The 12,420-nt window shown below is 38.8% G+C and overlaps 1 protein-coding gene across 7 annotated transcripts in view; it reads left to right on the forward strand.

Annotated features, from left to right (window-relative positions):
- Positions 1–12,420, forward strand: part of LOC105266446 (uncharacterized) — a 98,559-nt gene that overhangs the window by 18,704 nt on the left and 67,435 nt on the right. Inside the window, exons 4-5 of one of the 7 annotated variants that reach the window (XR_892165.1) lie at positions 439–517; positions 608–622. The exons of 4 other annotated variants lie outside the window; for them this stretch is intronic. The gene's annotated coding sequence lies outside the window, so the exon portion shown is untranslated. Of the gene's footprint in view, positions 1–438; positions 659–5,766; positions 6,030–12,420 lie in introns of those variants that run through there. 2 more of the 7 variants (XR_892166.1, XR_892163.1) reach the window with 2 other exon arrangements.

Raw genomic sequence — 12,420 nt, forward strand, 5'->3', positions numbered from 1 at the left:
TATGGAGAATTATCCTGTTCCCCTTCCTACCTCATCCAAATCCTATCCAACGACTCCTATGACGTCACAAATAGAATGTGGAACGCTATATAAACTTCCCTTCTATGATGTAAAAATAAGTAATATAAAAGTAATAAGTAATATAAAAGTAATATAAAAACTTCAAAACTTAAAAACTTAAAAACTTAGAGAGGAGTATGAGACTATCTTTGTCATTAGGCACAGAAGGCTTGCCGATTCTAGCTTTTTTTCTGATGAGAGAGGGCTATCGGGTGTGGCAGCAAGCAAATCCTAGCAAGAACTTTCGTATCTGTGAAACTTTCTAGTCAAGGAGAACCATAAATTCCAATTTTTAATTCTTAAATAATGAAATAAAAAATTTTTAATAGTGAAAATGATTCAATTGCTCAAATGGTGGAAATCTCTTCTTCTCCCCAGCGGGAGTAAAGTGCACGCGGCTCGGGAGGGAATTCTTGCTTCTACGCCGAGGAGAAAAATGATGTTCTCACCACGAAAGGTAAAATAAAGAATTGGTGAGAAATAGGTGAGAAATATACTATTACGAAGCTCTTGTGATTGTTGGTAATATTCTTCAACTGTTGGCCAGGGCGTCGAATTCATTCTCAGCCACTCTTTTTTAACTGCTTGGTTTGCGGAGGCTGGAGTATTTGTAATCATAATTGTCATATTATTATCAATAAATTTTCTATGATAAAGAACAGTTTTATTTAATTTGCTTCCTCGCGCTTAGACTGACTATCTTCTCCAGAATCATCCAAAGCGCCAATCCTTCTGAGCTGATTTAAACCCTTGACAATATTGCAATACCTATTGGGAACTTTTCCCTTGGGGCGCTCAGACTTATTGTCTGTCGACGTGTCTTTTTTAATCGAAGACTGCCAATGTGTTTTGAGAGGTGCCTGGGGAAATACTTTGACGATTGATTGGGGGACTGTCTTTAATTGAGAGTAGTTCAGCCTGAAAAATTAATAGGTGTGGTTTTTCGAAAAAAAATTTAATTAACTATAATTTTTCGTTTTCCATTGGGACTGTGGAGGATGATAAAAATTTTCTTGCCCTTCAAAGCTTTTCTACGTCAGACATTTGGAACTACGTAGAAAAAAAAATCTACTTGCACCTTTTTTCCCTCTGTGAAGATATTATATGGAGAGAGAAATTCAATAGAAATTACCGTTCCGTTTGTTAATTTTGGAGTTTTTTGGCCGCTCGGGAGATATTACCGTACCGCTTCAGTAAAATTTGTGAAATTCTTACTAAAAGTTTTCCAGATGTGTGTATAATTTCTTTTCACTCCTTAATAAAAGTTATCTTGTTTTCCGTGAAAAATTTTCCAACTTCTCAGTTAAATTTATTTACCCTTCATGAAAAAATCTCTAGACGTGGGCATAATTTTTGTTAAAGAAGATAGTGAATTTTTCCGATGCAGTTGGGTAATTTTTCCCGAATGTTGAAAGGGCTACACGGTTACCAGACGGAACGGTAATTTTTACTGACAATTCCCCTATGTGTATATGAAGTAAATATTGCACAGTTATTGATATTTATAGCATATTTTTTCATTTGGTCGAAATGGGATTTTTCAATTAGACGAAATGGGATGTAAATTTGGTATGCAAAGAAAAAAGAAAAAAAAACCAGGTCTTTGTTTTTATACAACTTCAGAACGAACTATTTCGACAGTTATTACATTAAAATCACCAAGAGTGTATTTTCATCCCAGTCCTTATAGCTATGTTAACTACGATATTGCGTGTAACTTTGTTGAGAGTCTTGTTCCCCAAAATTATGCGACCTTCTTTAGTTCTCTCCATTGTCCCCTTCAAATCATACATATTCTGGAATGCTACATCTAATCGCTACTCTCCCATAAATACGTTTTGACGCTGAATTGGCTGCAGCGCAACCTCGTCGTCAGTCTCTATCTCACTATCATTTTTGACTTGTTGATGACTGGATCTCATCGCAAGAACGCTTTGAAACCCACTCAAACGAGTCATTCTGTGCCTGTCTCAATCTTTTCCTTGAAATTCCTTTAGTTTCTTCTTCTCCGTATGCTTCCATCTCTCCCTGACAATGCGCTGTCTAAAATGCAAAGAATTGCATTCTCTTCAGTGAGTTTGGGATTATCAGCGATAGCTCCTCAGTAGCTAAATTACTGAGGTTTTTCTCGTTGATGTCATATCCTTGCACATGGGATCAATAATTAGACAAATATATTTTTTTTACAAAATATCAAAAGTATTGAATCGATGGAATTTAGGACAGAAACGAGACAAAATTATTTTCTAAGAAGGACGGGAAGTAAAGACAAGACAAATGCAGTGGTCAACTGTTAACCAAACACTCTCGTCGTCGGGGGTGTTGAAGTGGAAACGAGAAAGCGATTCGTCGTATCAACGGAGTATAGAGTTGGATCATCCTGTGTTCACCCTCACACCCTCTTTCTATCATATAATTTCCACAAGCGTGATTCTTAGAGGGATAATGATGAACAAAATTTCTAGTCATTGGGAAAAAAAAATTTAGCCGTAATTCAAAAATGATTTGTAAAAGTTAGTTTCTAATTAGGATAAATGAAATTATTCGTATTACGCCAATTATTAATAGTTATTTTTTCAGACCGAATGACGAAAAACTTTTTTGTCACTTATCTCCATAAATCGTAATCTACACGAGCCAATTGATTAATCAAAATATTTCGTTATCAATTCCATCAAATTATTAATCCTCTAGGCAGAGGGGGATATGGAACAGAATCAGATTGTTTATACTTATTCTCGAACTCCTCGCTAAAGTCTTCGAATCTTCGAGTTTTGAGGCTCTCGCGGCCATAATTACGATTATTATAATTGCCTTCCGGATGGATGCCAATTTTTGTTTCAGCATTTTGCCAACGTTTCGCAAACATTGCAGTCCGCATCCTCAGGACTAAGACCTAATAATTTTTGCTCTTTTTTATTTATTATTTTATTATTTTTTATCCATGTCCATTCAAGTTCTTCCGCAACACAAAATTGATCTCAAATTTTAATGTATTTTAGGTTGAAAATAAAATTTAAACAAAAGTCGACGTTGGTAGATAGTCCGCCTGGATCTTACGCCGAAAAAAAGGTGGCGGAATTGATATATACATGGCCAATTAGAAATGGAGACTTTAAAAATTGCGCAGTAAATTGGTGGTCAGTCGGGCCCTGAAACCCAACGTGTACGGACGTAAGTCCCAGTCCCAAGGGCGCTTGACTAAGTTTAGTGTCAATACACCAAACAGTTACTAGTATCAAATCGAAGATACAAATAACTCTGTCTCTCACCCTCATTTTTGAGGCGGACTTCTCCATCCCATACCACATGGAGACAGAGAGCATAGCTCCTTCAAAAAAGCTGGAAATTGATTACCAAGAACAGACTGATCCGTCTCTTTATGAATCGAGGAAGAGGCAGATGACTGTCAACGCCTTTCCACCACCGAGAATAAAAGGGAAGCATCCGGAGATGTATTATCTGCCAATATCCCTCTAAAACAGGGCCCGGCAAACTGGGCTCATCGGGCTCACACGGCTCCCTCGGTTCGTTATAACTATCACTATAGTGAGGGCTGGCAGAAGGGGTCTCATCCACTTAAAGAAATTACCTGCTCTAATTTGATTTTTCTCTAAGCCCTGGTTCGACCGGCAGATAACGACCGTGCGATCAAGCAGCAATTTTCAACTTTTCATAATTTTCAATTATGAATATCCATTTTTCACTCCAAATAAACAGCAATATGAGAAAAAAATTTTTTTTTATGCTTTCATGATGAGACGTTACCCTCGACAATTTTTTTGTTTAGACGATATTTTTAGGAATTCAATAAATAAAATATAATATTTGTTGAGCAATAAGCTTATCCAGTCATGTGAAGTAAAGAATTCGTAGATAAATAGTCATTATTGAGAGATTTAGCTACCAGACTATCTGAAATATATTTCTGCATTTTTCAAATGAAAACACATTATATATTATGATGAACCCCGAATTCATTACCCGTGCGAATATAATATAAATAAAATGAAAGATGTACAGAATTGTAAAGGCCGGCGGGAAAGTAAGGAGAGAGTGAGAGTGTAAATGAGAGAGTAGAATAGGCTAGGGATAGGGCAGTAAAATAACTGAAACACAAGCATAGAATACAATAGAGAAACCATAGACAATAGTACAGGAAATCCATTAGAGGCCGAGGGAAGGGAAGTACCGTGGAGTACCCAGGAGTCATCCGCCGAATACGTGCCCAGCAAGGTTCTCAGCCCTGGATAGGGCCCAGGTTGCCGAGGCTAGAGGGGCGGCGGATCAGGCAAGGATCTGTGGAGGAGGAGACGCGTGATGAACCGCACCCCCGACTGTCATGGAGATAGACCACCGAAGATGGGAGGCCTCGTCGCGGTATGGAACCCACCGCCGCTGGGGTACCCGGAGAAACAAAATACCAGGTGGAAAATCTCCCGGGGGAAAACCGCGCCGACATTTCTCCGCTTCTGGGTGACTCGAGGCGAAGACCAAATGGGAGGAAGGAGAAGCGGCAGCACGAGAGACGTCAAGGAGAGCAGACGAGAGTCGGAAGCGAGCCGCGGTAGAGTACGGTTGTGTGTGTGTGTGGGGGGGGGGGGGGGGGGGGGGGGGGCACTGCGAGGCCTGTTGGTCCGCTGTGTTAGCCCCGGGAGAGATTATCCTCTGCCCCGTGTACCCTGATAGGGAGCCGGTGGCGAGGAGGATATTCAGAAGTTACCCCTGAGGCTGCAGCCCTTGTCGTGACCCTGGGGAATATCGATATCCGGGACATCCTTTCTGCCCGAGGACGAGGAGCTTGCCCTCGGGGGTGCGAGTACGCGTCACCCCTTATAGATCCCATCTTGACTCCACCCGCCTGATTAGTAACCTAAACGCTAAGTGAAGCAATTTGGAGGAATTAATAAAGACAGCGAGGGAAGGATAGTGTGAGAGTGTAAGTGTGCTGCACTGCCTGGCCAAGTGAGTGGAGGAAATAAAAAGCGCAGGCAGGGATAAGTGAGAGCATTAAGGGACCAGTTGACAAACCTGGCAAATACTAAACACGCGGTCCCATGGGTTTCGTCGAGCCACAGGTTAAAAGCCCAGTTTCGCCCAGGAGTGGCATTGGGTTACAAAAGTCGTCTGGCGACTGAAGAGGAATCATATGTGACAACGATAGGGGATGTAGGACTAGGGTGGTACGGGTGTGGGAAGAGATCGCTAAGGGAAAAAATCTGCACCCGGCAAAAGCGTTACAACATACTCTATACATTATACATTAGACAGGCCTACGGGGGAAGGGAAATCAATTTTATGGTTCCGATTCTTGCAAAAGATAGCTAGAAAACTCATTAATTCATGTGAATTTTTTGAAATAAAAACAATGTTTAAACTATGCTTCAGGAACTTTTGTTTCTTATAGAATTTTACACGTCTCGCACAGACCAAATGGTTAACAATTTTTTTTTCAGCCGGTCACGTAATTTATCGGCATCAAATTCGGTAGACTTACTAGCAGAAAGGTAAAAATATGACCGATTTTTTTTCCTTTGATAATTTTTTTTTCAAATGAAAAGCCAATTTTCTGCTAGATTCAAGGGTTTCTAAATGTATATGCCACGCACACCGACCATCTTACTATGACTTACAGCAGAACAGAAATGTTTCAACAAATTCAATGTCGATAAAAATGCAGAAGAAAATTTACCAATATCTGTGCAGGTACAGGTGCTCGATTTATCCGGTGCTTTTACAACGGCCATGAACGCAGAAACTGAACCCAGGCAAAAAAATTTACTGCGTTGACCGTTTCTACATGAAGGAACCTGTCTTTATATTCGATTCTTTTCAACATATGTTTTTATTTCTAACATAAAAGTATTGTTATTTTTTACCCTGTTATTATCATATTTACATGGTTGAACGAATTAGTTCATGAGAATTCCAACGAAATTTGAATAATAAAAATAGCTCATTCCTGACGATTATTTTGCTATTTTTACCATTTTTGTACATTACTAATCCTTAAATACTAGATTTAAATAATTTATCTATACTCTTCATGTAACAAGACAACATTGGAAGCAATGGATGAATTGAAATTTTTCAGTAAGTTATATGGAAGGTCATCCACAATCTCCATCGATTAATTATTTAAATATTTTTGTAACGCAAACTTCAAAGTTTGCCTTGTGCAAGCAAGTGTTAGTTCCCGTAATTTTTTCACTACTACTAACATTACATTTTGCTTACTGTTCTCATTTTTTGTGAGCAAATCATTATATTCGCTCACACTTCTTTCAGCTACATTATTTGCCACAAGAAGTGATCTCACGATATTTAAAACCTCAACATAATCTTCACTATTTTCCCACTCTATAGGATCGACATCCAAAAAATTGTGTCTTCAATTTGGAATTTTGGAAAAGTTAATCGTTTTTCAGGTTATAAATTGATCTAAACGTGACTCTTGGATAAATTTTAGATCCTTCATTCCTGACTTTCTTTTCTTTCGATCACTTCTGAGTGCGGGACAAGATTTCAAAGCTTCACACATTTTTCTCTTGCACTCTACACTCAAGTTCTCATCGAAGAAGGAGAAAGCCATCAATTCTTCTGATAAGTGCCAGAGATGATTCCCAAACTTCTCAAATACAGCATTGTAGACTCGTGATAATGCAGAACTATAATCAGTTCTTAATCTTTTCAACAGTTCTAAATCATTTTTGGGAGCCTCGACAGCATTTGATGCTGTGAACCAACTCTTCTGGTACAGAAGGACGATGAAAATACAAAAGTTCTTCAAACCTAGTATCTCATAAGATGTCATATAGAATTGATCTCTAAACAGAAAGATTTTTAGTGAATAAATGGCTTTCGCCATTCATCTAGCATGGTGAATGGGCCCCACAGCTCGGAATCAATTGCCATTCGGAAGACTTTCCCCCAAGAACATCACCAGCAATTCCAGAAACTCTCTGAAACTCTCTCTAATGGTTCCAGATGTCAGTCTATGAAGGGATAAATTAAATGAAGAACAGTTAATCAATTGGAAAAATTATTACTTTGCATTGAGAACTATGGATTTTTCTTCGTAACGTACCTTCAATTGTGAATAAGCAAATCCTCCTTTTTCGATGTTCTTCCACTGTTCTTGAAATCGTTTAAAAATGAGAATATCTGCTCCAGAAGCGGGCCCCATGGTAGTTTCAAAGGCAGATTTCAATAGCAGTTCTAGCACATGATGTCGGCAAGCAAGATGCAAAAGATTTCTTCCCAATAATTGCTCCAGTAGGACACATGTGCCATTTGTACTGCCTATATTGCTAGCAGTGGTATTAAATACCATGGCGCAGATATCATCAGCAGATTCCCGCTCTTTAAGGCATTTGAAAATAGCATTTGCGGGTTCTTCACCACTTCCTCGTTGCAGCTTCGGAATTCCGAGTAATTGATCCCCTTCGAAACCCGATATAAGAATAGGGAGTCGATTAATTTTTTCGAATTTGTTCTCTATGGACTGTAATTATTTTCCATCCCAATGGACAGTGGTGAAGCTGGAACATCCGTTCTTGACCCGGCTTTTGATAGCATCACTAAGAGTCTCACGGTGAAAGAATCTGTTTTGACGGAGAGTTTCTCGGCTTGAATGAATGTCATCTAGAGATATTCCTATGAGAAGAGCAGCTATTACTCGTGCTGCCATACGATCGCTGATTTTGGCTGGATCCAAAGCTGCGGCGACGTTTGGTGATAGACGGAAAATTTTTTTCGCCTGCCTGGGCTGCGAATTGAATTCAAAGTCGCTATCGGTTTCTTGCTGGTCTAATTGTTGCAATAGTTCGTTTAGATTTTCCTCTTCATCTCACTGATAATTACTATAATTGGCAAAAATTCTGCTCGCATTGGCTGTAAAATAAGAAAAAATCATCATTAATAAAACGTATAAGACATAATTATGGAAATAAGGCTAGAAGTAGTCGCTGATCGGGAGAAAAGTGGGCAGAAGATTGTGTATGGAAAGAAAATTAAGAAAAAATCATAGAAAATTATCGTTAATGCTCTCGTACCTTTTTCCTGTGCCTCCAGTTGCTCTCTTTCACATGGAGGAGACCAATTTGTTGTATCAATAATTTGGTCCAAATAATCCTTTTTTCCTCGTTTGTGGAAATCCAATAAAATTCTTGCTTTTTCATTTTTCATCGAGGCCACTTGTGTTTTATGCGCAATATCAACTAAATCGTCCAACTTGCAACTAAATTCTGACTCCTCATCTATTTGAGAAGTTTCGCTATGCAAGGGGCCATTAAAAGGGGCCTCTAAAAATATGTTCGCGTAGTGTTGAGAATTTTCCAATCCTCATACAAGGATGATAAAAATTGTCACAATTTTTTCATTGTCATAATTAAATTAATAATGGTATCTATTTAGAAGTTTTCTTATTCCCCACTCAACAATATTTGAAAGTAGGAAGACTCGAATGGGATTAAAGACAGAAATTGAGAAGTTTTCGGGAGCACGTCTAAAAAACTCGGTCAAAAAAACCCCGTCAAAAAAACTCTGACCAAAAAACTTTTCTCAAACACATCTCCCCGTGAAAAACACTCGGTCAAAATAAACTTCGTCAAAAAAACCTGGATAAAACTTAATTTTTATCCTAATTTTCGTTATTTGTTTTTGGGGAATTGAGTATGTTATCATTTGTTTTGTTGTGGTTTAGTGCTAGCTGAATAATCGGGTTTTGGTATTTACTTGATGGGTACTGTATCGAGTAGAGAGAGGAAATACTACTGTCGTTTATCATTTATTGGTATTGTATAGAGCAGGGATGGGCAACCTTCAGGTAGCTCGGAGCAGAGTCATAAACTCGAGTTAGAAATCCAATGAAGTTTATAACCATGCCAATTATAAGGGTCCTAGTACGATCATAGTAGGGACAGTAGTGGGGGCCTCACAGTCACCGTATTGGGGAGCGTCCCATGACGTCTCTGCCAAATGGTAAAATGGGGAAAATGGCCGCCGTGATTAATATAAAGAGAAAGTTAAATATCCACACATGGACAAAAACTTTTCTGAATATGAAGATAACTATTGGTCATTGAAATAAATATGAAAGTACTCTTCAAATTCAACTTTCCGAATAAATGACATCTTTCAGCTTGCTTTTTAAATTTTTGGTCCAATATCGACCTTACCGAAAAATATGTCTAGGAAAAAATCCCAAACATTGCAGTTTTGACTGGCTGATGTTGATTCTGAATATAAAAAAGGAATATTTTTTAAAAATAATATTTTTAAAAAATTTTCTTCAAAGAACCTTGTGGAATTTATTCCTTGCCTTTGAAATTACACAGTCGGTCTTTACATTTCATTTGTAACGTCTGCTTTCAGAATTAATAAAAATGTCATCGTGAAGAAAATTCTACATTTTCCATTTTTGACTTATTCCCCCGCTTTTCCTTTTCTTCCGCGATATTTCTCCTCTACTCCTGTTCTTACGTGTTACCCCCACTTTGGTTGATTTCAGCCGAGGAGAAGGCCCTTTACGACTTGGGTCATAAAGGCCCATCACCCGACACAATAAGCTTTCGTCTACCCTTTGTTATGTACTAATAGAGGTCGGGAGCACGACTTGCTCTCAGAGCAGAGGTTGCCCATCCCTGCTGTTGTCTATCGTTCTCGGTGATTTCTATCAGTAGTTTGGGAGTGTTAGCTGCGTGAGTGTTGATTTCACCTCATGGGCCTCGTATTTGTACTAAGCTAGAAAAATTCTAAGCTGTTATCGTCTCGTGGTTTTTTAGACTCTAAATGTTCTCGTTCTTCTGAGAAAGTTCATTAGCGTTGCGTTGATTATGTGCGTAGCAAATGTTGCGGAAGAGCACATACTTCTTCTATGCTGGAAAATGGTATGTATATCAATTATGTTTGAGTGTTTGGCTTAGTTTTTTCTGTGTTCTTGTCATTTTCATATGTTTTATTTTGATTTGCAGGAAACATATTATGGGAGAGTGCCCCTGAAGACCGTAACCATGCACGTCGCCAAGAGGTTGTTGATGTAAAGAGAAGGATTGGCGAAATGAAGGAGCGTGCTAGAAAGTCAAACGAATATACGAGTTCGATTGTCACCGAGGCCATCGCTACTGCTTCATCCTCTGTTGCTGCCGAATTACCCCAGCAAGAGTTACTCAAGAGGACCGTTCAACGTGTTCGTCACGATGCGAAGCCACAATTACCAAATCCCCTTCATCGCAAAGATTTGGTGCTTCCTGAATTTTTTACAAAAACTCTTAATAACGAACAATTTTTGTTGCACGACAGTGGTGGTAAAAAGCGTTTTTTAATTTTTGCTACACAAGAGAATTTGGATACGTTGAGTTCTTGTGAAATTTGGCTGTGTGATGGTACATTTCAGACAGTTCCACGAATCTTCTATCAATTGTACACTATCCATGGATATAAAGGGAAGAAAGTTGTGCCTCTGGTTTATGTTTTGATGCCCGACAAGTTTGAAAGGACCTATACCAAAGTGTTGAACGCTCTTAAGTCACTCCAGCCTTCATTGAAACCCAAAGATGTCATGATTGATTATGAACTGGGCTTCATGTGTTCATGTATTAAAAGTTTCCCTGGTTTTCAATTGGATGGGTGCTTTTTCCACTTTGCTCAATGTGTTTGGAGGCATGTTCAAGGTGAGAAATTGAGTGTACGTTATGGGGATGATATTCAGTTTGCTTCGCACGTTCGTATGCTCATTGCGTTGGCATTCGTGCCGGTCGAGGACGTCATCGATGCTTTTGAGACCCTTGTGAAGTCAAAATTTTTCTCGAAGGATCGAGACATCTGTAGGTTTATTAAATATTTTGAGGGCACATGGATTGGTACAGTTAGTCGTAATGGCAGTCGTAATGGCAGTCGTAAGAGACCCTTATTCGCTATGGATATGTGGAATTGTTACCAGGCAGTTGTTGAGGAGTTGCCTCGTACAAATAACTCGGTGGAGGCCTGGCATCGAGGGTTCAGCAGTCGAGTGAGGATTGCTCATGCTTGCATTGGCAAATTTATTAACGCATGGAAGGAGGAGCAGGGAACTACCGAGGTTGTGATCGAGCAGTGGAATGTGGGGCGCGATATTGAGTCTCGAAAACGTAAACGTTATGTTCAATACAAGGAACGTTTGAGTCGTATGGTTGGTGATTATGGTAATCGATCTACTCTAAAATATTTGAAGGCTATTGCTGCTAATATCATCACTTGAAAATGATTATTTTGCTGTCGTTCTACGTTTTATTTTTGGTTTTTGATATTTATTAAATATAACGGAGCCTCTATTTACCTGTGTTTTTTATTTTGTAATTCTCACTTTCAGGTTTTAGTAGAAGTTTTTTGGACAAGGTTTTTTCTGCATTCAGCTTTTTTTGGTTAAGTTTTTTTTGTTAGGGTTTTTTGTCGTGAGGTTTTTTTGACGGGGTTTTTTTGACGCAAGTTTTTTATACATGGACCCAAAGTGACTTTTCGCCACATTGTGATGAAAAAAATGTTTTTTCTAATATTGGTGCTTATTTTGTATGACAAATTGATATTTATATTTCAAATTTTAATAAATTACGGATTCGTAGAAATATCAGATTTTAAAGTTTACGATTAATACCTTGGAATTAATTTTTAAGACTCATGGTCTCCAGGAAAATGTGACTAAAACGTTTCGAATAACGGTGACAATTAGGAGATGAGATTGGGAATTTCAATTTAATTTGCCGCCCTTTTGCGCCGCGCCTCAAATGGCACTAACGCCAGCTAATTAGAGATTGCCTGATTTTAAGCTGAGCTACCTGTTACACTTGTTGCACTGACCTCGCCAATTACTACTTAATCACGACTCGTGCCCAAGTATTGCGACTAATAAGAATTGGAATTAATGAGAAAAATGGTCCGTAAGACCGGCAGAAAGGGCAAGAAAACCCTGAGGATGAGTGTGTAATTACGGTTTATTTTCGCGATAATTTTCGCCATAATTTCTATGACATGTCGTGGCCTTCTCCGAGCTGGCCACCCGGGTTTGGTTGATGCTTACATCCATTTTTGAATGGTTTTCGATGGAGTTGTTCCTTTGCTGACGGTTCCCTAGAATATTGGGATTTCTCCCGACCACGTTGACAGGTATTTTTCTAGAAATTTTCTCAATTTTAAGGAGGAATTAAGTGTCGGATTTCTCCACGGTCAACAATGGCCAGTGGTTCTCCCTCGTGATGCAGAAATGGTATCCACTGAGTGGCTATATATTGCACGTAGTAAATTAAACAAGGAAAATCCACGCGGCTGTTAATTAACATAACGTTGCCAATTATCGATCCTTATGAATAGAAATTTATGAAGTTG

The sequence above is a fragment of the Fopius arisanus genome, unplaced genomic scaffold, assembly GCF_000806365.1.
Source record: "Fopius arisanus strain USDA-PBARC FA_bdor unplaced genomic scaffold, ASM80636v1 scaffold00038, whole genome shotgun sequence".
NCBI classification, from domain to species: domain Eukaryota; kingdom Metazoa; phylum Arthropoda; class Insecta; order Hymenoptera; family Braconidae; genus Fopius; species Fopius arisanus.